The 23533-nt window shown below is 41.1% G+C and overlaps 1 pseudogene; it reads left to right on the forward strand.

Moving 5' to 3' along the window:
* The first annotated feature begins 11220 nt into the window (after positions 1 to 11220).
* Positions 11221 to 23207, forward strand: LOC119906865 (annotated as a pseudogene).
* The last annotated feature ends 326 nt before the right edge of the window (positions 23208 to 23533 follow it).

Here is a 23533-nt window from a genome sequence, read left to right on the forward strand (position 1 = left end):
AGTGCTAAAAGCAAAACCACCACCACGTCCATCCCTGAACTGCCGATGACATCACCTTAGTGCCCTCGCGGAATACGACCTACAGAGCCTGCTGGACGTGTTTGCAAAAGCATACGAGCAGCTTGGCCTGGCCCTTAATATAAAAAAGACCCAAATCCTCTATCAACCCCCAGCAAAGTATGCCTGCTCTGTCCCCATCCATCGCTGTAGACAACACCAGACTCCATAATGTGGAACACTTGCCATATCTTGGCAGCCATCTCTCCTCCAAAGCATAACATTGATATTGAAATACATTATTGTCTCAGTTATGCCAGCCAAGCCTTCTCAAGACTGAGACAAAGCGTTTTGGAAAACCACGACCTTCAGCTCAGAACAAAAGTTTTGATGCATGTGATTCACACAAAATTAATGGTCACATTTTTGGTTTAATTTAATGTAATATATTTTGTAGCACTGTTTATATTCATTTAAAAGTGAGTCGAGTAAGTCCATCAAGGCTTCTGTATTACAAACATGTATACCACTACTGACAGTAGGGGGCAGCAGAGTGCTCGCCTTGATGGGGACTGTTTAGATGACGTATCTGTCGTAACCTCGACATTCTGGCGACCGCACGAATGGCAGCAAGTTTCCTCTGCTTGATTATTTCTCCTGTTTTATAGGTCAGTACAGTGTACAAAAGATAAATAAATAATAAATAAGCATAGTAAATCATTAGCTCTTATGTTTAAGATGTTTTTAGGATTCACAATGTGTTTTGTTGTTTTCAGATAAGATACTCTGACTCAGCGGACGCCTGTTGAGTCCGCCATTACTGTTGAAAAAGTAATGGCGGACACACTCCCGCTCCCTGATTAATGTAGAGTTCAAGTGTTAATGTTTACAACTCCTGTGCACTTTGTTAGTTTTACATTTCAAGTGTTTATCTGTATTTTGTTTACAAAGCTATATCGATCAATATAATTTTCTTTGAATGCTAATATGCCGCCAGACGTTACAAAACGGCTGTTAGTACAGTCAACAGTGATGTTAGTGAGGACATAAATAATACACACGAGAGGTTTACATTCCCTTAATGATTCATATGAGACAAAATAACTATGTGGCATACTTTCCATATTTGTGTATAAATCAATAAATTTTTATGCTGGATTTTTGTTTTTTTCCCCAGTATGTTAATTTCCCCCCTTAAACCACCAATAGCTGCCACTGTTCCTGCAGCCCTTTTTATCAGCTCACGATCAAAATTAGAAATGCATTCTTTTGGCCTTAGACCAGAGTCCATTAAAACAAAAAGCTATTAAAACCCTTACCATGAGAGTATCTGTCTGCTCTGGGCCAGCAGTCTAGCTCAGGTGTTTTTCACACCAATTTAATGTGGACAACTTTGGCTTTTAGTTGTTTGGGTTTGGCTAGATGATACAGCAATTAGACAGGGACCTTATTATCATGTTTCTGTACATTTCTGAGCCAATCCAGGCACGGATGCCTCCCAGTGGTTTTGGCCCAATTAACTTTCCCTAGAAATGTTTCCAAATACAGCCAAAGCTGTGGGTAAATATGACAAAAGCCCCTTGTCCCCTGATTGGGACCGATTCAGATGGACTCTGGGTTTGAAAACAATACATATTAATATAGGGAGGCATAATGAAAGTGACTACCTCCTCCCCGGTGGCTTCACAGCTACAACAATGACAAAGAGACCTCTCGTGATTCCAGCTGCAATCACCATCTACTTCATCAGAGAAATTACCTGCAGATGGGTGATTTAGCATCTCCAAGCAGTGCCTAATTGTTCGGGAAAACACTGTCTCTCTCCCATGGGACCATAAAAAAAAGGCTGGACCGGGCATACTCATGGTTTATGTCATTATGGGAACTAGAGGACGTGTGAAATACTGACCTCTATCAGCACATGAAGCCAGGTCGGTCTTCTGAGGCTGGTGTCCGGCTTATATTAATGACTGTTCAAATTTTTACAGCCACTAGTCTTTGAATACACTCAAACTGAAAATGGCCAATTTTTTCTGTTTGTTATCTCAGCGACCACGGGTGTAAAAAACACACACAGGTTAAATCAACCTGTTCTCACTTCCAAGTCGTCACATTTGGACGCATGGTCAAGAGCCCTTGCCGTTAGTTTGTAACACACTGGGAAGCCCTTTAAATAGCGTCCTGGTTCAACGCATGGGAAAGCCCTGTAGCGTTGTTTATGGAGGCTAAAGGGAGGCGTAGGATATTTAACAGAAAAGTCTGTGAGGAGGCGGTTGGGGTGGATAGAGGGCAGAAACAGGAGACTGGTGTTAGTTTCCTGTGTGAAACACAAATGTTTTTATTAGTCACCTAAATTGTACAAGTTATGCAAGTAATGCTACTTAACTTACGTAAGTTAACTGATGTACATAACATACACTGAACAAAATTATAAACGCAACACTTTTGTTTTTGCCCCCAGTCATCGTGAGCTGAACTCAAAGATCTAAGACTTTCTCTATGTACAGAAAAGGCCTATTTTTCTCAAATACTGTTCACAAATCTGTCAAAATCTGTGTCAGTGAGCACTTCTCCTTTGCCGAGATAATCCATCCACCTCACAGGTGTGGCATTTGGAGATGCTGATCAGACAGCATGGGTATTGCACAGGTGTGCCTTAGGCTGGTCACAATAAAAGGCCATTTTTATTTTAGTCTAACTGGATGTTGCATATGTAGCTATTGTTGCTAACTTGACAGTGGAGCCCTAAATGTTAAAATACATTGGTAAAAGGGTACCCAGGCAGTTAAAAAGCGATGCCAAAGGGTGTTGACCAAGCGTCAATATGTGATGATTTGGGAGTGAGAATGTGTTGGTTAAATATAATAGATTTGTGACTGGTGTTGACAGTAGTCTTCCCACATCCCATACAAGTGTATTTGGATTTCTGCTATTTGAACAGTTTGCTCATAAGAGGCCTGACTGACAAAATACAGGTAATGTCACTCTGCAGGATAACATAATGTACATTTCTTTGTCTCCAAGTTACTTTATGTATACATAACTTCCCATTTTTCATTAATGATTTGTTGATGGGTGAGAGAATCAGCTATTTTTTAAGCTAAATGAACCATGTACACAACATTGTCACAAAGAAACACAGAAAACAAGACCCTTTTGTTGTTGTTGTTATAAAGTGATCCTAGGCCATGGCTGTACCAGTATTAATTCATCTTTTCATGCAAAAGCCAAGTATGTGTATTATTAAGTAAGTATAAAGCAAATGTTAAGTACTAACTATGAAAAAGCTGCCCCTGTTTGTCAAAGATGAGCATATGCTGTGTCAGCAGAATGCTTAATCCTCTGCCCATTGTCAAGCGAACTCTGCTGCCACCCGCCAGACCCATCAGACCCTCCTGGCATCACTTGTCACCACATACTTAGTTTACTTTATTAGTCGGCGAACATTAATCTCACACAAGGAGCAGAAGCACAGACATACCAGAGGTAGACACAGAAACACAACTAATGCAATTACGACAAATAAAGCATTATTAACAGGCCGGGTGGGGCTCAGACAAACATGAGGTCTTTGTCAGTCACCAGTTAAATTTCAGAGATCTTACTCCCCCTAACAGTTTACTAGCAGAAAGATTTTCAGTGACTGCACACACACACATTCACACACCCCGTTTGTTAAGGATGTGTCCCGGGGTCATTACCTGTCTAATGTAATGTGCGTGTAATGGTATAGAGACCATTCAACATGTGCTGGTTGAGTGTAGAGGCTATGTGGAGGCGAGGAGGAAAATAGCAGCAGTTGTAGAGAAAACTAAGCTTAAGTTCACTGTCGAGAACCTCCTTGGGGATAAAGCATGGGGAATATCTAAGCACCTCATTAAATATCTGAAAGATACGGGATTAATGGAAAGGATATAGCTTTTCAATTTTAATTTTTTAATTTTTTTGTTTGTTTGTTTTTGTTTCATTTGTTTATTTGCTTTTTATGTTAGTCTGTTCCACACTCCAGTCTGGTAGGTGGCGGTAATGCTCCTAAATGCTGGTTGCCAACCGCCATGGAGGGCAGGTTGGCACCGATGATTTTTTCTGCAGTCCTGACTGTCCGTTGTAGTCTGCTCCTGTCCTTTTTGGTGGCAGATCCAAACCAGACAGTGATGGAGGTGCAGAGGACAGACTGGATGATGGCTGTGTAGAACTGGATCAGCAGGTCCTTAGGCAGGTTGCGCTTCCTGAGCTGACACAGGAAGTACATCCTCTGCTGGGCCTACTTGATGATGGTGTCAGTGTTGGGCTCCCATTTCAGGTCCTGGGATATAGTGGAACCCAGAAACCTGAAGGATTCCACAGCAGACACAGGGCTGTTGAGTATGGTGTTGGGGGGCAGAGTGGGGGGGATCCTCCTGAAATCCACGATCATCTCCACAGTTTTGAGCGTGTTAAGCTCCAGGTTGTTCTGGACGCACCAGAGAGCTAGCTGATCAACCTCCTGTCTGTAGGCAGACGCATCACCGTCCCGGATGAGGCCGATGACCGTTGTGTTGTGGGGCCTATAATGTCCTTCAGGTGGGCCAACACCAGTCTTTCAGAGGACTTCATGACTACAGATGTCAGGGCGACGGGCCTGTAGTCATTTAGTCCAGAGATGGAGGGTTTTTTGGGACCAGGATGACTGTGGAGCGTTTGAAGCAGGAGGGAACTTCACACAGCTCCAGTGATTTGTTGAAGATCTGAGAGAAGATGGGGGCCAGCTGGTCCGCACAGATTTTCAGGCACGTTGGTGAGACACCGTCAGGTCCAGGAGCCTTCCTGATCTTCTGCTTTTGGAAGAGGTGGCTCACGTCCTCTTCACAGATCTTGAGTGCAGGTGAAAGGTCAGAGGAGGAAGGTGACTGTTTGAAGATTGCGGGGGAGAGGTGTGACTCTGGGCTTTTCAAACCTACAGTAGAAACCATTCAGCTCGTCTGCCAGTCGTTGAGTACCAGCAGTGTTGGGGGATGGTCTCTTGTAGTTTGTGAGTGTCCGTAGGCTTCTCCACACTGACACAGGGTCGCTGGCTGCAAAGCTGTTATTTAGCTTTTCAGCGTAGCACCTCTTTGCAGCTTTGATCTCTGAATGTCTCAACCAAGTCCAGTTGCCCTTGATTTTAACCTTCATTGGATGTTATGCAAACATATTCCAGAGGGAAAGGATTTGTATTTACATAAATATTACATATTATAGAGGGCAAGGATTTGTATTTACATAAACATTTACTTATTTACATATTACAGAGGGAGAGGATTTGTATTTACATAAATATTTACATATTATAGAGGGCAAGGATTTGTATTTACATAAACATTTACTTATTTACATATTACAGAGGGAGAGGATTTGTTTTTACATTAATATTTACATTTTACAGAGGGAGAGGATTTGTACTTACATAAATATAAAATTGTCAGAAACACAAATATAAATGGCAGTTTGTGCATTGATATGAAAAATATTCGACAAACATACAGTTGACATAAATAAATGTAAGAAAATATATATAAATTTGGACAAAATAGATGCATGTAGTCCACAAGCTACATGTTATGAAAGAATAATATAAAACTTTGTGGCAGTTATTTACAAAATATGAATATTTGCATTATTATAGTCAATTATTACTATCAATTCAATATGTGATTCAAATGTGCTGTGTAGTAAAATCTTTGCAGCAACTTATGGCTTAATCATCCTGGAGAAGAATTGCTTGATCTTCTTTAACCACTTCTTCCGGCATTTGACTTCAACAAAGTGTGTGTTTCCTTTGTCATTGTTAGTGTTTCCCTCATGTGAATTATGACTAACAGAAGCAGGTGAAGCTGCCTTATTTGTGCCCGATGCTTTTTCATCTGTCCCAGCAGAGTTGGGGTCATTTAAGCCAGCACTGGCTACTTTGTCTGGTAGTCCATATTTTTTAGTTCCAGCAGTGACAATGTCAGCTGTGGCTGGTGGTTCATTTTCCTCAGTTCTATCATGTGAATTGTGACTAACAGAAGCAGGTGAAGCTGCCTTATCTGTGCCTGATGCTTTTTCATCTGTCCCAGCAGAGTTGGGGTCATTTAAGCCAGCACTGGCTACTTTGTCTGGTTGTCCATTGTTTGTAGTTCCAGCAGTGACAATGTCAGCTGTGGCTGGTGGTTCATTTTCCTCAGTTCTAGCATGTGAATTGTGACTAACAGGAGTAGGTGAAGTTGCCTTATCTGTGCCTGATGCTTTTTCATCTGTCCCAGCAGAGTTGGGGTCATTTAAGCCAGCACTGGCTACTTTGTCTGGTTGTCCATTGTTTGTAGTTCCAGCAGTGACAATGTCAGCTGTGGCTGGTGGTTCATTTAGTGTATCATCCAATTTAGTAATGGACGAACCATTCCAACCTGTCACTTTTCTGGATGTTTCAAAGGGTTTGCATTCAACCGATGACTGCTCCAGTTGGCAGTCCTCCATGGCCAAACGGGCAGATGTCACATAAGGGTCTTTGTTAGAGTGAAAGTGTTTCATTGTGACAAAACTGTGCCCTAAAGCTTCGCTGGGGGTGATTCTCTTTTCAGGACTCACTTGCAGCATCTGTGTGATTAGGCTTAAAAAGGCCTGTGTGTCTTTATATTCAGCATAATTCTTCACTTTTGATCGGGTCTTTGCCATGTCATCCAGACTGGTAAACTTGTTGAAAATCCCCTCAGAGCGATGGACCACGTAGCCTGCTAAGCTGGTGTATTCATCTTCATCATTCAGTCTACACATAGAGTTTTCAAAGGTGAAAAATATGTAGGTCCTTCTTCCGTAATACAGCATGAATTTATCAGGCGGACCCTGCATCTGCACGATGGCTCTGATGACCTCATATTCAGACTCTGTTGGATAAAGGTGCTGTCCCAGGTACAGGAAGGCCAAAGTGCAACCTAGTGCCCACATATCGATGGCCTCGTTCATTGGGAGGCCCAACAAGTCCTCTGGGGCCCTGTAAGCAACGCATTGCTCTGTGGTGCCATTCCTGAATGTGGAAATTGGTCCTGCTGCACCAAAACCAATCAGTTTCACCTTGAATGACTGCAACTGATTCACAAGCATTACCTTTTGTGGCTTGATGTCTTTATGAGCCAGACCGATGCTCTTGAGAGCATTCAGAGCCACCAGGAGCTGTTGTGTGATTACTCTGATCTCAGATAAACACAGTGGCTTGAAGTGCTTTAATTTCATGAACTCATACAGATTTATGTCGAGCAGTTCATATTCCAGACAAATTTGTGCAGCGACTTTAAAATGCCGATTAAACCTGACCAAGTTGTTCTTGTCTGGGTCAAGCTTACGGAGTTCTTCAAGTGTGGCCAACTCCGTTTTACCAGTCATGGGGATGTTATAATGCATCATCTTCACAGCCACGTCTGTGGCCTGTTGAAATAGTTTGCACCGGCCCACTTGCCCAGTAATTCCTTTCCACAGGGGCGCACTTACAGCATACAGTCTTGATTCATCATGCAGAACACAATTTTTTCTCATGGGACGACGATACATTCCTCCAGCAAATATTCCTAACAGTTTGTTTTCAACCAATGAATGCTCCTGCCGGCAGTCCTCCATGGCCAAATGGGCAGATGTCACATAAGGGTCTTTGTTAGTGTGAAAGTGTTTCATTGTGACAAAACTGTGCCCTAAAGCTTCGCTGGGGGTGATTCTCTTTTCAGGACTCACTTGCAGCATCTGTTTGATGAGGCTTAAAAAGGCCTGTGTGTCTTCATATTCAGCACCATTCTTCACTTCTGAGTGGGTCTTCGCCATGTCATCCAGACTGGTAAACTTGCTGAAAATCCCCTCAGAGCGATGGACTGTCTGGCATGTTCTGCGACAGTATTCATCTGGATCATTCAGCCTCCATAAATAGTTTTCACAGGCGAAAAACGTGCTGGTCCTTCCTCCGTCTTTCAGCATGTGTTCATCAGGCGGACCCTGCATCTGCACGATGGCTCTGATGACCTCATATTCAGACTCTGTTGGATAAAGGTGCTGTCCCAGGTACAGGAAGGCCAAAGTGCAACCTAGTGCCCACATATCGCTGGCCTCGTTCATTGGGAGGCCCAACAAGTCCTCTGGGGCCCTGTAAGCAACGCATTGATCGGTGGTGCCATTCCTGAATGTGGAAACCGGTCCTGCTGCACCAAAACCAATCAGTTTCACCTTGAATGACTGCAACTGATTCACAAGCATTACCTTTTCTGGGCTGATGTCTTTATGAGCCAGACCGATGCTCTTGAGAGCATTCAGAGCCACCAGGAGCTGTTGTGTGATTACTCTGATCTCAGATAAACACAATGGCTTGAAGTGCTGTAGTTTCATGAAGTCGTACAGACTTTTGTCGAGCAGTTCATATTCCAGACAAACACGTTCAAAGTGTTTAAAATGCCTATTAAACCTGACCAAGTTGTTCTTGTCTGGGTCAAGCTTACTGAGTTCTTTAAGGTTGGCCAACTCCCTTTGACCAGACCAGGGGAAGTTATTATGCATAATCTTCACAGCCACGTCCTTCTTGGCCCGATGAAATAGTTTGCATCGGAACACTCGCCCAGTACCTCCAACCCACAGGGGCTCTCTTACAATATACCATCTTGATCTTGATTCATCAAACATATAGTAATTGTTTGGGATGTAATAATAACACTTTACTTTAGCTAATGTTGATCCCATTTCTACAAGTTAAATGTTTCCACCAGCTCTCTTTTTTTTTGTTGTAACTTGTGCCAAAAAACGTGCTTTGAGAACAAGATATGTGAAGATATCACCTTGGACGTCTGACTTAATGTATATTATAGTCATTAAGTCAGAAGCTGGGTAGATCATTTGTATATACACTAAATGTTGAATAGATTACTAAAAAACCCTACTCAATCCCAAGAAATGTGCCAGGTGATGTCACATTTTGAATGCAGTGTAACTTTTTGCCTTTATCTTCAAAGATCAAAGCACAATGTCACACCTGATTTAAAAAATAATAAATAATTGAATGATGTCAAAGAACCTTATTATCCTGACGTCACATTTTGTATTGATTTGAAATTGACCAAAACCATGGCTGCGTTCCGATCCACAGTGTACATAAACAGTACTCCCTACTCACTGTTCCCTGCTCAGGGAATGTCAGTTAAGGGAACCTCCCTCGACAAAATTCTTCCATTCGGAACACCCTGCAACATCATCATCACACGTCAGTTCCGCAGTGTGTTACCCTGGTAACGTAAACACCTCGGATACCCGCTGCTACTGTGGACATTTACTGAAATTAAATATTGAATATATGTTAAAACAAACTGATACAATTACTAAACTTATATTTCCATAACGTCTTCTATTTATATTCTATTAAAATGTATGTAACTTGTGGATAGTTGTGATTGGATTAATTTACAAGATATGTAGCGTCATTCTTAAAAAGATTCATATGAGCATTGTTGTTTTTAGTCAACCTAACCTCTGAAATAATCATATAAATAATAATAACACTAGATACAATGACAATACATTACATTTATTCATTTAGCTGACGCTTTTATCCAATCTCTTGCTCAGGCACACATTGGTGTCTCATAGTGGATTTGGAGCCTTATGCACTACTCCATCACCACCCCTATATAATTACAGAAACTCTGTGGTCTGCTCTATTGGTAGCTCCTATGAGGTGCAAAGGCTTATAGGTAATCTTTCTTGTCAACTTCCTGCGAATTGATGAACCGCCGTTCCCTTCTTCCCTACACAGTTCACAGGCAATCGGAACGCACCCCATTATTACGTTTATGTTGGCCCTAATCAATAAATAATTATTAGGTTTATATAAGGCAGGCTGGGTATGGTTGTAAGATGGGGAGAGTTGTAACAACACCAATTCCACCAACTGAAAATAAGATAGGAGTTAGGTGATCATTTCAGAATTTACCTACTTGTTACCCGATCAGGCAAGTCTGGAAAGAAATGCATTCAGAATATATAGAGGAAAAAAAGGATTTTGAGGTAAGAAAGTAAAGTTTTTGACTAACTATTTTTTGGTTTAGCATCTATACTATTGCAGATTATGGAGGGATTATTTGGTCAGAACTAAAACTAAAAGTCGAAAACTAAAAGTTGAAATTAAAAACTAAAAGTCGAAGTCGAAAATGAATTTGGTATTTAGGATTGGGCATTTAGTCATTTAGCATAGGGGATTTGGTATTTAGGATAGGGCATTTGGTATTTAGGATTGGGCATTTACTCATTTAGCATTGGGGATTTGGTATTTGGGATAGGGCATCTGGTATTTAGGTTAGGGGATTTGGTATTTAGGATAGGGCATTTGGTATTTAGGGTAGGGCATTTGGTATTTAGGATTGGGCATTTACTCATTTAGCATTGGGGATTTGGTATTTAGGATAGGGCATTTACTCATTTAGCATTGGGGATTTGGTATTTAGGATAGGGCATTTGGTATTTAGGATAGGGCATTTGGTATTTAGGATTACTACCCCAACACTATTTTTTAAAACTCTGTAAATGTCTCACTATATGAACTCAGAAACAGTGTGTAAAAATATGATCATTTAAAAGTACTTGGTTTACAGGAAACATGTCATTTTGAGAAAACAGCTGTTAAAGATTACATTTACTCATTTAGCTGACGCTTTTATCCAAAGCGACTTACAATTGCTATACATGTCAGAGGTCGCACGTCTCTGGAGCAACTAGGGCTTAAGTGTCTTGCTCAGGGACACAATGGTGGATGTCTCACCTAAGCATCTTATCTATGCGCCATCACCACCCCCAGATTAACTAGAAACTTTACTTTTGTCACATGAACACATCTGTTATAGATGTCTGATATATGGACCTGCTAACTTTGTGCTCTAGAATACAAACTTTCAAATTATATATGTTTCAATATGGAGTGTTTAAAAAGGCAAAGATGAAATTTACATAACAGACTTGGTATAAAATAGACAAATAATAATGTTTATACACAGTATATTATTCAAGCTCATTTTACACGTTTTATGAAAGTATGGTAATAATAGTGAGTATAGTAGAAAATTGACAGATTTAAGCAAAATCATCGTTTTGGACTGTGGTGTCTCGCCTTAATTTCTATTATAGGAGACTAGTTTTTGTATTTGTTAACAGCTGTCTGTCTGTCTCTCAGCACTGGTTACTACTCTGAAGGAGACTTTGGCCCCCCGGATGGTTCCCTGCCCAGGACTCCGTCCATCCACTTCCATCCGGACCCCCGGGCGGAGAGGGCGTTCGGGGCGCGTCCACCTCCTCCGTCTCGGGGCGCGTCCACCTCCTCCGTCTCGGGCTGAGGGTGCTCCTCTCAGCCTGGCCCCGCTGCCCAGAGCTCCCTACCAGGAGCAGGAAGAGGAGGAGGCGGCGTGGAGGCCGGGCCCTCCCTTCACCGAGAGGAGCCGAGGAGGAGCACCGAGGAGGGTGTATGAGAGTGAGTAGTAACACTTGATTTTCAAATAATTTCAGATAAAGTTTCCTAAAAAATTTTAAAATTTGGCTCAAATTTGTGAGAAAATGGGTAATTAGCTGAACTAAGTTTGTGTTTTCGTGTATGTTTTTGTAATTAGGGCCCGAGCACGACCGTGCGAGGTCCCTATTGAATCTGCTCGGATTATATTTTTTTTTTTTTTTTTTTTTTTTTTTTTTTTCTGCAAAGTAGGCCCAAATGACATGGCCTAAACATACTCGAAAACTCACCAAAATTTGCAAACATGTCAGAACCGGTGAAAAATTTCGTATTCTACAAGTTTCGCACATGGGCGTGGCAAAATGACTCGCTAGCGCCACCTTGAAAATTGGAAATGATTAGCCCCTCGTTCACGTTCAACCTACATGTACGAAATTTTCTGGGGACATGTATCGTATCAAGACGCACAAAAAAGCCTCAAGAACCCATAGCCTAAAGTCAACAGGAAGTCGGCCATTTTGAATTTTATGGCCATTTTTGGATGATTTACACACTTCGTACTTTAACGAACTCCTCCTAGGGATTTAGTCGGATCAACGTCAAATTTCTGCTGTGCCTTCTAAAGGCATTGACGATGAAAAGTTGTGCTATTTGCGAGTTTTCGTCAATGGGCGTGTCCGTGGCGTCGATGATTCGCAATGAAACAGGAAGTTGTTGTAACTTCAGTGTACATGCTCACATCTGGACCAAACTGTACATGTAGGATGAGAGTCCCGCCCTGAACACATGTACATGCCGACATTCACCCACAGTCATAGCGCCACCTGCTGGCAACAGAAAGTGACCTTTAACGAAGCAGCCCCCGCCGCACGTTTCACCTACGTGCACGAATTTTCTGTGGTACGTGTATCATGTCCAGACGCACAAAAAGCCTCTTGGAGCCATAGCCTAAAATCAACAGGAAGTCGGCCATTTTGAATTTTACGTCAAATTTTGGATGATTTACACACTTCGTACTTTAACGAACTCCTCCTAGGGATTTAGTCCGACCGACCTCAAATTTGTGCTGTGCCTTCTAAAGGCATTGAAGATGAAAAGTTGTGCTATTTGCAAGTTTTCGTCAATGGGCGTGTCCGTGGCGTGGCGTCAAAGATCAGCTCTTCGCCATGACACGGAAGTTGTCGTAACTTCAGTGTACATGCTCACATCTGGACCAAACTGTACATGTAGGATGAGAGTCCCGCCCTGAACACATGTACATGCTGACATTCACAGACAGTCATAGCGCCACCTGCTGGCAACAGGAAGTGACTTTTAACGAAGCAGCCCCCGCCGCACGTTTTACCTACGTGCACGAATTTTCTGTGGTACGTGTATCTTGTCCAGACGCACAAAAAAGCCTCTTGGAGCGATGCCCTAAAATCAACAGGAAGTCGGCCATTTTGAATTTTACGTCAAATTTTGGATGATTTACACACTTCGTACTTTAACGAACTCCTCCTAGGGATTTAGTCCGACCGACCTCAAATTTGTGCTGTGCCTTCTAAAGGCATTGAAGATGAAAAGTTGTGCTATTTGCAAGTTTTCGTCAATGGGCGTGTCCGTGACGTGGCGTCAAAGATCAGCTCTTCGCCATGACACGGAAGTTGTCGTAACTTCAGTGTACATGCTCACATCTGGACCAAACTGTACATGTAGGATGAGAGTCCCGCCCTGAACACATGTACATGCTCACATTCACAGACAGTCATAGCGCCACCTACTGGCAACAGGAAGTGACTTTTAACGAAGCAGCCCCCGCCGCACGTTTTACCTACGTGCACGAATTTTCTGTGGTACGTGTATCTTGTCCAGACGCACAAAAAAGCCTCTTGGAGCGATGCCCTAAAATCAACAGGAAGTCGGCCATTTTGAATTTTACGTCAAATTTTGGATGATTTACACACTTCGTACTTTAACGAACTCCTCCTAGGGATTTAGTCCGACCGACTTCAAATTTGTGCTGTGCCTTCTAAAGGCATTGAAGATGAAAAGTTGTGCTATTTGCGAGTTTTCGTCAATGGGTGTGTCCGTGGCGTGGCGTCAGAGATCAAGTCTTCGCCATGACACAGGAAGTTGTTGTAACTTCAGTGTACATGCTCACATCTGAACCAAACTTTACGTGCTTGATAACTCTCCCACCCCTATGGAGGACCGATCCTGACACAGTCAGAAATAAATACAGAAATAAATAAATGCTCAATAAACAAATAAGCTTCCAATTAAATACACAAAAAATAAAGTAAATAAATAAATGTTGGCAGTAATTAAATTATACAAGGAGACATAAATGTATATATTTTAATTAGTTCCTTTACTTATTCACCTTTGTTATAATTACATTATTTATTTATTCTCTGTTATAATCTTCAACTTTATTTATTACTAATTTTTTTAATGTATTTATTTATGTGTGTGTTTTAATATTTTTGTCTGTTTTATTCTTCCTTTGTATTTTTCTACCTTATTTATTTTCACCCATGGTATTTATTTCTGCCTGTCCTTTTTAAATTTCTGTCTCATTATGCAAATGAGGAGGGGCTGTGTCTCAAGGGGTCATCTTCTCTGCTATTGGTGGACCAGTCAGACAGGAGAGCTCCTACTCTACCTGCAGAAATCAACGATCTTGCCCCTCACACAGTCAGATGGCTTCCTTCAGTGCGCTGAGGTGTTTAACAACTCTGAAGACAATACTACCAGCAATTTCTTCCTTCTCTTTTCACGTAGACGCTCCGACAGACAGTGCTTTCAGTTTGCTGCATGCATGGACACAGAACTGCGGTATAGGGAGAAGCACACGGTCAGCTGGCTGCAGCTAAATCTGGAGTGCACTCGTATTCAATTCTGTATGGTAAATTCAGTTTTAACGGAGCAGAGCGAGCTGACAGGCAGAGTTAGAGACTTTTTCTGTCCGTTTCTCTCTTTACAAAGACGCATGTTGCAGTCAGAGTCTTCTCTGACATACAACACAATTTATCAAATTACACATCGGATATACAGTATGAAAATAAGATTGATTGGATTATACTCACAGGAAGTATAAAACCTGTTACATGCGTCTATTAAAAGTAAAGTAACACAAAAATGTCAGGGAAATTACTTTACTTAGATTTCAGGACTGCAGTTGTACATTTGAAATACCTTCCTACCTTTCTGATAGGAAGCCTTCTTGAGGTGGTATAAAACATTTCTTCATATTCTGATTTGAGTTGTGGACAACTATGACCACATGAATTAAAAAAATTAAACATTTCACTGCCCAAGTCAGCTATAACACGAGTCTTGTTCATTAGACTACATGCTGTACAGTATTTGTGGACAGATTTTGTCCCAGGATTTATTATGCATTTCTTCTTCTTCGTTGCATGGTTTAGAATAATAAGGTGAGAAATGGGTCTGTTCTGAGTTCATCCTGCACTGCAGCAGCTAATAAAGTCCATTTAATCCCCAAAACGCTTTTCTTTTAGGCAGGCTGGAGCAGAAAACAACTCACCTTTCTCAAGTTGTACAGTAATGTCACATGTGTATGAAGGTGGATCAAAAGAGCTAATCTTAAATGTCAAAGTGGAGAGGAGCCTAGTAGGCCTATTTATTTTCATTCATTACACAATATGAATAAGCTATGCAGACAGTTGTAAAGAAAGAACATCTTTTCTTCTGTTCTCTACTTGTTATAGTTACACAGTATTAGGGGTGTGGGCTGTATTAAAAGTATCCACTGTTCTCCCATGCTCTAACACACAGTAACGATGAAATGTGTGCTGTTCTCACATTCTTCCTCTGTATGTACACATAAACAACAAGGCAGGGAAATATAAAAGGAATTTATTTTATTGTTTGGGTACATTATTGTTCAGTGTACATGTTCACATCTGAAACAAACTTTACGTGCTTGATAACTCTCCCACCCCGCAGACATCTACACGTCAATACCGATTTATATTCATAGCGGCAAGTGCTATGTAGCTCCACATAGGGGACACAGGAAGTGACATATAGTACATTCATGCGGCGTCGGAAACGCGTAGGAAATTCACAGCCGCACCGGCAGAACTCCAGAATGTGCAACTCGGCCGGCTCACGCGCGGACGCGCTTACAAGTGCGAGGGCCCGCCCAACGCTGCTTGCAGCTTTAATTTCACAATTATTTTGCAAAACTTTATTTCCAGAACATCTTCATTTAATTTATAATTACATATCTGTTCATTTAAAACAGGCTTAAAAAACAAAACGTACTTACTGAAAAATGAGCAGCCGACTCCTGATAAGCTTTTTCAGCGGCGCTGGTTAATAATAAACTGCCATTTCAGGGTTGGATCTTTTTGTTTGTGTTTCATTTTGGATATTAACATAACAGCACAGCCGCGCTGCAGGTCTGTGTCGTTTAAGTCAGCTGCTAGCTAAAAGGCTAACGGAAGAACGAGGGAGAGAGGTGTTCTCTCCACAGCTGGAAGTGCTGCCATCAGGCCAAACTTAGCTGTGTCACACTCAGAGGTGCAAAGAACACGGTCTTCTGTTGTAAACGTTGTGCGACCAGCAAAAAGCTTTCAACCGCAAACAATTTTGTATTGAAGCATCTGCCAAGAAACGTGAAACTTGGCCTGTAGAAAGAAACTCCGGCTGCTGACTTTGCTGCCAGTGAAGCCTCCACTCCGCTGGACAGAGCGGTGTTAATCAGCATTTTGTGTTTTGTAAAAGCACTGAATACTTCTCTTATAAATATATGTGCAAAACAGGAACGTTACGGTCGAGACGCTTGCTTGATTTTTTTAAATCTCCCAAAAATGTAATAGGCTTCGTAAAAATCCTCCTCATTGTTGCTGTTATGAGGACGCGATCAGTTAAAAAGTCAGGAGGGCCCTGCTTTGTTTTTGATTAGTTTTAAACAGCCTGTCTGATCCAGCATCCTCTGGTCTGAGAGGCTGCAGTGTTTCCAGTCCGGCTGCTTGTTGCCTCCTCAGGTTCATTATTGTTCCAGTAAAGTGGATTAATTTCTAAAACGCGCTGCTGAACAGGTTTCCTGTCACTTTTAAGGACGGGGTGCGGTGGTGGAAAGTAATTGTAACAGAACGAGTAACGTGACTATTTACTAAGTAATATTATTACTTTTTAAATGAGTAATAAATAAACAGTAAGTCATTACAATTCTGAGCAATTTGCCCAACACTGCAACTGATGTGCCGTTTAAACCTTTCCTATTTTTTTGTGTGAGGACTACGTGTGAATAGTTCTCTATTACTCAAGAGGATTAAACAGTTTTTGATCGTATTTTTACTACACATAATGTTAAATGTACCTTTAGTGATTTATCAGTCATCGTTTGGGAGGACCCATTGTGCTGATAAGTTTGTATTTTGCTTGGAAAGTAGACGCTAGCAGGCTAGGCTAGATAGCTAGTTAGCCCTTCTTGCTTATGTTAGCACTGACTGTTACCTTTACCTGTCTCACACTCAGTGCTGTGTTCATCCAGAAAGGGTAAGATAGCATTAGCCATCCCTCGTTAACAGGTCCAGTTGTGCTGACGATCTATAACCGTGACACGAAGTAGAACGTATGAAGGCTGATACAGCTTACAATGTTGCTAATCCCAACGTCAAAATAAAATTCACACCAGCTGGAAAACACTCACATAGAAGTCGCTGTCACAAAAAATATTGAAAAATATAAACTTAACTTAACTTCATTTATGTTAAGTTAAACTTATAGCAACTCAACTAGAGTGGATAAAACAAGCTTTCAACAACTATCTGACCATAAACACAAAGCCTGCTTTCCTACAACAAGTAACTGAGTAAGTTAACACTAAATCGACATCTTTTTTAAGTTAGTAAATTATTTGTTCAGCCACTTAAGTACAACCTCACTTGGTTTTGGTCCCGGTTTATTGTGTTCATTGTCTCAGCAATTCTTTGCTTTAAGATTCCAGAAAAGAAAGGATCAGGAGTTAAGTGTTTACGTTCAATGTGGGGATTAAAACCTCACACAAAGGTCTGTTAAAATGTGCAGTGTAAGTTAAAACAGTACAAAGATAAAATCCACATGATTTCTGCCCAGTCTAAACCAGTCTAGCCCTGTTTAGCCCAGTGTTTAAACCAGGCTAACCTCCAGGCTTGCTCTGATTAGCCTCGTAGTGCAAACCAGGCCGGCCTTCACTGTGCCAAAGTTCATCAACCACAACTCTTGCTTGGACGTTTAATGTATTGAAAAGCCTGGTAGGTTATTTTCAGTGGTAGAAAAGTGCTTTGAGACGTGTGAAGTTGTGCAGTAGAAGAAGAAACAGTAATGTGTGTTTGTTATATTAGGAAACTAAACAGACTTCACCGGGTGACACCTGCAGAGAAACACTCAGCAGATCAGGTGAAAAACAATAACTTTACATTTGAACTTAATAAAAAACAGAGGGAACGACATTAACATCACCTTATACTGTAGATCTTTGTCTAACTGACGCTCAGGTGTGTAAACTGTATTTGTATGATTTTTAGAATGCATTACATTCATAATCTACAGCATAACATATATAAAACACCACATTCACTATCACCACAAATCACCAATCTGTTTAATAAAGCAAAGATTTAAAGGGCGTCATCTGTAGACGTAAACAAAGAAGAAAACGTCGTCTGACTTTATAAATGTTAATGAATGAATTACATGAAGTAAAACAATTAAAAGTAATATTGGCTGCTTTAATTACAATCCCACTCTTCATTTTATAGCTCGTGCCTAAATTTAGCAAACATATCTGACCCCATTGCACGCTACAGAAAGGTTATGCTAACGTTACTATTTTAAGCAACCTAGCAGTAACTAGTGTTGTTCATGTGGAAACTACAGTTTGTTCTGATGTTGCTGAAATAATTTCCAACACACTCCATGTGTATTGGTAATGATCCATCCCCTAGCAAGGAACTAATAGCTAAGGTTGGTGTTCTTACCTGCTGTTAATATGCTGGATTAGCTAATAGCTGGGTTAATTGGAGGAGCATTGTTCTACTTGGAAAAATTATTTGTGATGCAGCCATTGAAATACAAAGGACATGACTCATAAATCCCAAGTTGATCCATTTAAGTTTGATTACAATTTAGTTACAATTTTATATTCTGGCCTAGTTTGTTTTAGCTTGTTAGCTCAATGGTTAATAAACAGGCTGGAAAGTGTTAGCTTGGGGGTGGAAAGTAAAAGAGTTTAAGGAGCTTCGTCTTGCTTAGTTACAGCTATTTAGTTTTTCACTTGACAAATGAAGGTGGTGTAAATCTCCACACTGCCCAGATGTAATTCTGTTGGATAAAATACAAATTATCTTGATTAAATTAATTTAATATTACAAGAGTCAAATTTAAAGATAATTAATATGGAAAATATTAGAAACCCAACCATAGGTAAGAAAATCATATCTAATGGAGCCACCGGTTGCCCTGTTCTGTTTTCCCATTTTAATCTTTTCTTTAAACAATCTGCTCAGTCTGGTGGGCTGGCTCTAAATACTACTATACCCATGAGCCTCTGCAGCCATTGCCAGAGGTGTGAATCAGAGATGTGACGTTAGTGAAGTCAGAACGCTTTATCCTGAAATTTGTGAACAAAAGGTGATACCAAAATTCAAAAAGAAATACATTTTTTTATTTACACTGCAGGTTGTTATGTATGCACTCTGACGGACTTACAGATACCATAAAAGTTTTATAATCAACACTGCCTGTGTGAACGATTAATTAAAAACACTTTGATTGATTTTCACTATACCAAAAACAATGAATGTGTGAGATCATTCTGGCGATATTCAAATCCCGTGTTCAGACTCAGACCAGCAGTGAAAGTATACTAAGAAAGCCCGTTCTCATTACCAGGTTCACGTCCTTCAGCATCTGGTACCGACGCACATGGCAGCATTTAGCCTCATAGTTCAACACTAAAAGAAAGCCTAGTATAAATAACACGCAAGTCTGAGTAAGGAGGAGGTTGAGGTGGACGGGTGGCTCCGAAACCGGACTTTCACCGAGGAGCCGGTGTTCGTTTCCCGTGTAAAACAAAAAGTCAATATTGATTGTTAAGTCACGTAAGTAATGTAGTTATTGTATAACAAAACATGCAATGCAAAGTAAATATAGAAGGAACAAATGTGCATTGACCAAATAAGTAACCCTTTTATTTTTGAATTTTGAATTGTCACCTGAATTTTGTGTTTCTTTATAAAACTAAAGACATTTCCGCCATAAATTAGTGCAGAAAATGTCTCCAGAATGCAGGAAATTAAATGTTTAATGGTCAAAAACAACCCCAGAACCCCCCACTCACATATTTCAGCACTGAAGATTTAATTAAAACAACGTTAAATGTCTTCTGGTCTTGTTCTTGTGACCCCAATTTCGTGCATCGTCACGCCTCTAATCTGAGAGGTCCCCACCACTTTCCAACACAAAGCAAAGCAACGCCCCGGGGGCTGTCGTGTAAATACTAGTTTAAGTACTGGAAGTATTCACAGCAGCACGTTCACTACTAGTTTTAATAGTAGGAGCAGTTTTAGCAGGCAAAACAGGTTTTTCCACTGAAATCTACCCACAGACAGAAATCTGTGCTTCTACAGTACGTTTCCAAAAATGTAAATAGAAACAAAATGTGAAGGTGTGCAAAACAGTGAAACCCCACATTTAATAGTAAAAAGCACAAACACTCCAGCATCAGATGATGAAATGGAGACAATTTTATGTTTTTGGAAGATATGCCAATTTTCAAAAAAAGTTGTGACACTGGCAACAAAAGACTGGAAAAGTTGTGAAATGCTAAAAGAAAACACCAACGTAGACAAACAAAAAGTTTAACTTTCAATGTTTCTCACTAGAAGGCGTTATCAGCATCTGCGAGGTCTAACGAACACGTGGAATTACTTGCTAGCGGTTGTCTTCTTTTTCTTCACTGCCTTTGTTGGCACATTGCTACAATTCCTGGCGAGGCAGCATCAGGTATTTCACAGAGCGCCGAGGAGGACGGGTCAACAAGACATCAGAGTTCAAATCCGCTCCCTTCCTGTTTTGACCCAACTAAGAGTCTTCAATTTAAATTTCTACTTGAGTCAAAGTGCAAAAGCACCTGCTTTTAAAAAGTAAAAAATCTTTTTAGTGTGGTTCTGTTTGTCATTTAAAAAAAAAACAGTTGACAATTAAATTTCTGTCAATCAACAAAGCGTTTCAGCTGTACTCCTATAAACTGTTGGGGAGTTTAAACAAAACTTTACATTTTATAAACTCTTTATGTGTAAAAATCTGACTTTGTAAAGTAACGATGGTGCAGTGGATCAGACACATGCCTTTAGTGTGAGAGACCCGGGTTCAATCCACCAGTGTGTCCCTGAGCAAGACACTTAACCCCTCGATGCTCCAGAGGCGTGTGACCTCTGACATGTACAGCAATTGTAAGTCGCTTTCGATAAAAGCGTCCGCTAAACTAATAAATGTAAATGTCTTCAGAGAAGACGAAGAGAAGACAGGAAGTTATAAAGCGTGTAGAGACTGACGGGGTCAGCTGGGAACATGCTAGCGCGCTTAGCATTGAAACAGTATTTTAACATGTCTGATATGTTGTTGATGCTTTAATGTAAAAAACCTCTCCGTTGTTTCTGTAAATCAAACGCGCTCTCTCTCTCTCGTCAAAGCTACAAATAAACTACAATTCATTTCACACATTTCATTAAATAAGTAAATAAAACAAAACAAACAAGTTCTTTAAAACATAACATAAAAATAAATATTACATAAAAATATTAAAAATAAAAGTAAATAAAGAAAAATAAAAAATCTGTATCAAATGTGAAATTTTAAAACAAAAATAAAAGATATAATTACTAAAATATCAAACAATCAAAATAATAATAATTTGAAAATTAGTACAATAATTTATCTCTCTCTATATCTATCTAGGCAACATCGAATACAGCTGCCCAGTGATGAACCAGTGTGAGATCACCAAGCGGAGGAGGAAAGCCTGTCAGGCCGGCCGCTTCCAGAAATGTCTCCAGGCCGGGATGATGAGGGAAGGTACGTCACGCCGGCCTGTCAGAGTCTGTGCAGCATTGTTGAGCCTGAGACTGTTAGTACGTCTTACTGGAAAGTCAGAGTTGAAGTTTAAAGGCAAAGAGAGGACAAGAGACGCAAAACTTTTCCAGACAAAATAATTACAAACTACAAAAAGATGTAAAACGACGACAGACACAAAACGATCACAAAGACTGGCTGTGTCATTTGTGGTCAGTTTGTGTCTCTTTCAGCTGACCAATCACTGAACAGATTCAGATTGTAGGGGCGTTGTTGTCGGGATACACCCGTGGTTCCTCCTCTCCAACCTCAGACCCGGATGCATTTCGGGTCAGGTGCTGCAGGCCGAAGCACAGTTACCTGACAGGTAAAGCTCCTCTCTGTGTTGCAGGTGTTCGGATGGACCGAGTGAGAGGAGGACGGCAGAAGTACAAGAGGCGGGTGGAGACAGGACTGAGTTTATACGCCAAAGCCCCGTACAGCCACGCCGTCAGCAGCCGTGAGTTCACACGTTCACACACAGGGTTTTAATTTCATTCACACTTCATGTTTATGTTGGAGTCGTTTCTTTAATTATTACCTGTCTTTTAGCAAACAAGGTGATTTCCCATTTGCTGCTGACAGAGCCCGATCAGCCGCCAATGATCGGGCTCTGTCGATCTGTTGATCGATTCGACCAATGACAGCAGCCTGCGGACCCTGCTGACCCTGTGTGACCTCCTGAACCGGGAGCTGCTGGTTCTGATTAGCTGGGCCAAACAGATACCAGGTAAATATTCAAATCACCTGGTGGGGGAGGAACCTTCTTACCCGTTTGATAAATCAGTAATACGTTGTTCTGATCTAATATACAGCGGATTTGTCTGAATTATGACTGTTGTGGGTTTTGTATTTGGCCTCATGCCTCTGGGCCACCGTACAGAACACACCGTAACACCTGCTACTATCGTAATCACAAGATATTTTCATTATGAGATACAGAAGTCGTAATTACACGAAATGGGCTTCAATTGTGTTCTTTGGTGAAGTTTCAAACAGTCGTTATGTTGCTCTTGTCAGACACCAGACTCCATTGATAAAAACAGTGATTTTACCTTTGTGGTCCAGCGCTGCCTTGATCGGTTAGTTTGTGTTATTGTGTAACTGTGGGGTTTCTAACCCTTTAAAACACACAAGTCACACAAATTTAAAAACCCACCAAAATGACACAAACTAACCAGCAACTTCCATGTTCTGCAAATTTTACTGTTAGTGAAAATTACCGTTTTGAGGAGATCTTTATAGCGACTTATGTTAATAATTTCACCCAGAACTACAAGTAAAAAGGGATCACGTCGGATATATCAAATTATATTTTAGTACTCAGTAATCGGCTCTTCCCCACCCCGCTCAGGTTTCTCCAGGCTCTCATTGGTCGACCAGATGTCACTGCTGCAGAGCGGTTGGATGGAGGCGCTGCTTGTGGGCGTGGCCTGGCAGTCGCAGCGGCGGAGGAGATCGTGTTCGCCGGGAACCTGCGGCTGGACGAGGCCCAGTGTCGAGCCGCGGGACTGGCCGAGCTCTATAACAATAACAATGCTGCACAGACTCTATGCGTCACCTGACGGCGAGATAACAGGCGGTGAACCTGAGCCCCGAGGAGGCCGTGACGCTGAAGGCCATGGCGCTCGCTAACTCATGTTAGCACACGTTGCTAATTACACTCTTTTGAACAAACTGGGGTGACAGCTGGCCGCCCTGTTATTGATTTACAATTATAAAAGGGGGGGGGGGGGGGGGGGAGTGGTTATTGATTGGAGGCTGGGAGCTGAAGCATCACGGTATTGATTAGTTACACAAACACAAATGTTTTCTTGAGTCCTACGATTTGATGCGTGATTCTGTTATTCTATATCTTTATTATCAACAAATCTCATGTTCTGACTTTAACCAACAACATGTCGGTCCGTCTCAATGCTTCCTGACAGAAATGAAGTTTCACGTTTGAAACGGCTCAGTAATTCCCTAAAA

This window comes from Micropterus salmoides, unplaced genomic scaffold (assembly GCF_014851395.1).
Source record: "Micropterus salmoides isolate LMB-PRFRI ecotype aquatic unplaced genomic scaffold, ASM1485139v1 Ms_hic_scaffold_17, whole genome shotgun sequence".
NCBI classification, from domain to species: domain Eukaryota; kingdom Metazoa; phylum Chordata; class Actinopteri; order Centrarchiformes; family Centrarchidae; genus Micropterus; species Micropterus salmoides.